Here is a 4358-nt window from a genome sequence, read left to right as displayed (position 1 = left end):
ATCATGACGTGTCTGTTTTAAAGTTATTGATCTGAATTCTGTAAACTGGATTCTCTTGTAAAGAGATTAGATGTATTATTGAACTGAAATTCAGCTTAAAGCTTTATTAATCTCTGTTCACTTTAGCTAGTTTTATCCTTTTTATTGACAGATATCTTTATTCATTCATTTTTTAAGAATCTCACCAAGAAATGTTAGGCTCATATTTCATCCCAAAATCAAAAGGAAAAAGATAATTTTAAGAACTTTATTATTCATTATAGTGACATTACAAATGCATGACAAATAAGCGTATTCCTGACAAAAAAAAAAAAATTGGGATAAAATCAGCATAAATGAGCAAATACCATCGTGATGCATTGACATTTTGCATTAATGCATTGATACTTGACATTTTAAATCATTTTTTGTAACAATATAAATGTCTTTGCTGTCTCTTTTGATCAATCTCGGGCCCACACTTTTGAACGGTGGTGTACATTTTTTGCATTTTGATTGTTGCAAATATGAATATATGTTGAATATATGAAATATATTTTCATCAAATCTATTCAGTACTTTGATACAGAGCTTGATTCAGATGTAATTTCTTCATGCCTCATTAGTGATAGTATGATCTGGTTAGTTGTTCTAGTGATCATGAAGACTCGTTTGCATTTAAAGTCAACCTTTACCCACCCTGGTGTTGTTCTGATGCCGTTTGCTCTTCTTTCTTTTATGGAACACAAAAGGAGAGTTTTGCTTGCGCTCGTCCATTTGATCGCGGTGAATAGCGACTCTGTCTCGCCCAGAAAAACACACAAGTTGTGAGAAATCAGGATTAATAAATACACAACATGAAATACAACGCCTAGAAACCCCTAAAATGTATCTTGACACCCCTAAATGTACTGAGTGACGGAGTGACTTTTAAAGAGTGTATCTAAATAAATAATCATAATACATATAGCTATAACTCTAAATATATATTAAATGTCATTCAGGTGTTCCATGTATACAAATAAAATTACATAATGTGTACAATATGCATACAGCAAAACAGCGCCGTTCATAAGTTTGGGGTTTGTGAAATAATTTCTTATTCTTAAAGCAACATTTATTTGATGAATAATACAGTAAAAACAGTGAAATATTATTACGGTGTGAAAACAGCTGGTTTGTATGTGAATATATAGTAAAGTGTAATGTATTCCTGTGATCAAAGCTGAATTTTCAGCATCATTACTCCAGTCTTCAGTGTCACATGATCCTTCAGAAATCACTCTAATATGATGATTTGATGCTCAAGACACACTTATGATTACTAATAGTGTTGAAAACAGTTGTGCTGCTTCATATTTCTATGAAAAAATAAATAAATAATAATTTGATGAATAAAAAAGCTCAAAAGAACAGCATTTTTTAGGGATGCACCAATACAGAACTTTTGGCCGATAACCGATAATTCTTTATATTTGAAAGCCGATAACCGATACATTGGCCGATAAATGTAAAAAAAGTCTCACCATTAAAAGCCATGTCTCAAACACATTTATTATGATCTCATCATAATTTTATGTAGCCGATATGACAGACTTGCACATGTTGCACTGAACTGTATTTTCTTTTTTTGAAGTGATTCTGATCATATTTCAAGACATTTAAAACCATCATGTTGAACAGTTGCGCATCTGAAGTGTCTCAGCTGAAGGAAATAATCCATTATTTATCGGCTTTGATATATCGGCCAAATTTTCTTATCGGGCCGATAATGATAAAATTAATCATATATCAGTACCGATACCAATGTGGTGGCCGATATATCGTGCATCCCTCGCATTTATTTGAAATAGAATCTTTTGTAACATTATTAACGTCTTTAAAAAAAATCACTTTAAAGTGTGCATGATGAATAAAATTATAATAAAAAACACATTAAAAATTCTTTCTGACCCCAAACTTTTCAACAGCCAATCAAGCCAATGTTGCACGATGGGATTTTTAGTCCAGGTTGTGATTCATAAAAATGTAATAACTCAGTCTCAGACAGAAATGGAGAGAAAAATATGCGTTTTCAAACAAAAAACGTATTAGTGTGGTCAGGGGGCGCCGCTAGCAATTTTGGGCCCTATGAAAGAATATGAGGTTGGCCCCCCACCGCACCCATTACATTAATAAAATCGATCTCTGCGGGCCCCAAAAGTGTGTGGGCCTTTAGAATCGTCCATAACTATCTTTCTTTTTCTTTCTCTCAGTCTCAGACGGTGTTTCCCGTCGAGGGCCCGGATGAGGAACTGCGCCTGAAGGTGGCGCTCTCTCGGCTCAGACTGCAGTCGGGCTTCTGTCGCTCCTCTTTCTCTGGCGTCTGCAGGGAACAGTGGAAGCAGAAGGTGTAGAAGAACGCCACCAGGAGCAGGACACACACCATGCAGAAGATGAGGACGACGAGGATGGTGTGAATGTGTGTGTCCTCAGAAGAATGAGTCACTGCAGACGTCACGTTCCCACCGGCGCCGTGTGCCATGATGGCGGAGAGGGGGATTATGGGTAGGTTATTATCACTAACCTGCTGTAGAGGTGAAGACAGCATTTAAAGGGGTGGTATAATGCCCTTTTCACAAGATGTAAAATAAGTCTCTGATGTCCCCAGTGTGTGTGTGTGTGTGAAGTTTCAGCTCAAAATACCCCACAGATATTTTTATATAGCATGTTAAAATTGTCACTTTTTGAGGGTGAGCAAAAACGCACCATTCCTTTAAATGCAAATGAGCTGCTGCTCCCGGCACAGGGGGCGGAGCTTCAAGAGCTTGTGTCCTTTTACCTCACACACACATGCACTGAACATTTCAAAAACTTTTAGCCTTTTATGTTCAAACCGGAAAGATGAAAGAAAGATAGAGAGACTCGAGAAGAAGTGACAACATGTAGAAGCAACAGGACATTTCTGAATGGTTAGTTGATGAATTTATGAAGCTGATGTGGAGTTATCTTCTAGTCATTGATTAGCATATTCTGTCTTGATAATCTATAAATCGTGTTCAGGGGCGGGGTTTATGTAAATTCTAGGGTTGGTGATGTCACTAACCCAGGAGGAATGTGGTGTAGTCTCTACCAGCCGTTTGTTGTAGTCCTTAAAAAGCCATTTCTGTAAAATCAAATATCTCCCTTTGCTTTGAACTTTGAGCGTTGTAACTTTGCAGATGTTGTTTATGCTCAAACAGCAACATTACTGTGGTGAATCATGTCCAGTATACATTATTTTTATTTTCAGTGAAATATGTGCTGGACGTGTTATTAATGGACTCTGCGATATTCATAAATATAAAACTAATTATAATTTAAATTATTATTATTATTCAGCTAAAAAGTTTAAACATTTTAATATTAGTACAATTTAAAATGAATGTTTTCTATTGGAATATACAATTTTAAATGGGATGAATTTGAATTTTCATGCATGACTTTTCAGCAGCCATTACTTCAGATATCATTCTAATATGCTGATTTAATTTTTTTTGAGGAAACTGTGATTCTTGTTTTTAGTTTTGTTTTTTTAGATTCTATAAAGTTAAAAACTGAAACAGATTTTTTTTGGTAACAATTTCTAATGACCAGCAACACATTCAGCAAGTGAGGTCTATCTATACAATACAAATCCTTACATTTGCACAACATTGACATTTAGACATTGGATGGAAAATGTTTAAGTTTAAGTTTGATCTACCAGTAGTGATGGCTCAGTCAAAAAAGAGCATGCATGGCAAGAAATATTACGCATAATCTTGTTTTCTGGTCTGAGGAGACTCACCCTGTCAGTTGTGATCTGTGAGAGTGTCTCTGTGAAGATCAGTCCTCTTGTGTTTGCATTGCAGAATCTGCTCACTAAACGAAACAAACAAAGAACTTAAGAAAGGATGGAGAGAGCGAGGGAGGAGAGGCGGTCGATGTTGCCATGGAGACGCTCAGCGAGTGGATGAGAGCTTGAACGTGATGAACGTCAGAGTGTGATGACAACTCAACAAAGATGAGTAGATAGATAAATGAAAAATTAACATAAAAATTAGTCTGTTATTGCAATAACATCTCATGAAGTGTGTGTCCCTCCATTCATGTTATATGAGATGAGATGCATGAGTGTGTTCATGGGTTATTATATTCAGTCAAACATATTCAGTCAAATGTGGATGGATGGATAGATAGAACGAATGATAGATAGATAGATTGACAGAAAGAACAATAGATAGATAGACAGAAAGAACGATAGATAGACAGAAAGAATGATACATAGATTGACAGAAAGAACGATAGATAGATAGATAGATAGATAGATAGATAGATAGATAGAACGATAGATCGATTGACAGAAAGAACAATAGGTA

This window comes from Scardinius erythrophthalmus, assembly GCF_964197995.2.
Source record: "Scardinius erythrophthalmus genome assembly, chromosome: 13".
Classification (NCBI taxonomy): Eukaryota; Metazoa; Chordata; class Actinopteri; order Cypriniformes; family Leuciscidae; genus Scardinius; species Scardinius erythrophthalmus.
This window is presented reverse-complemented; position numbering follows the sequence as displayed.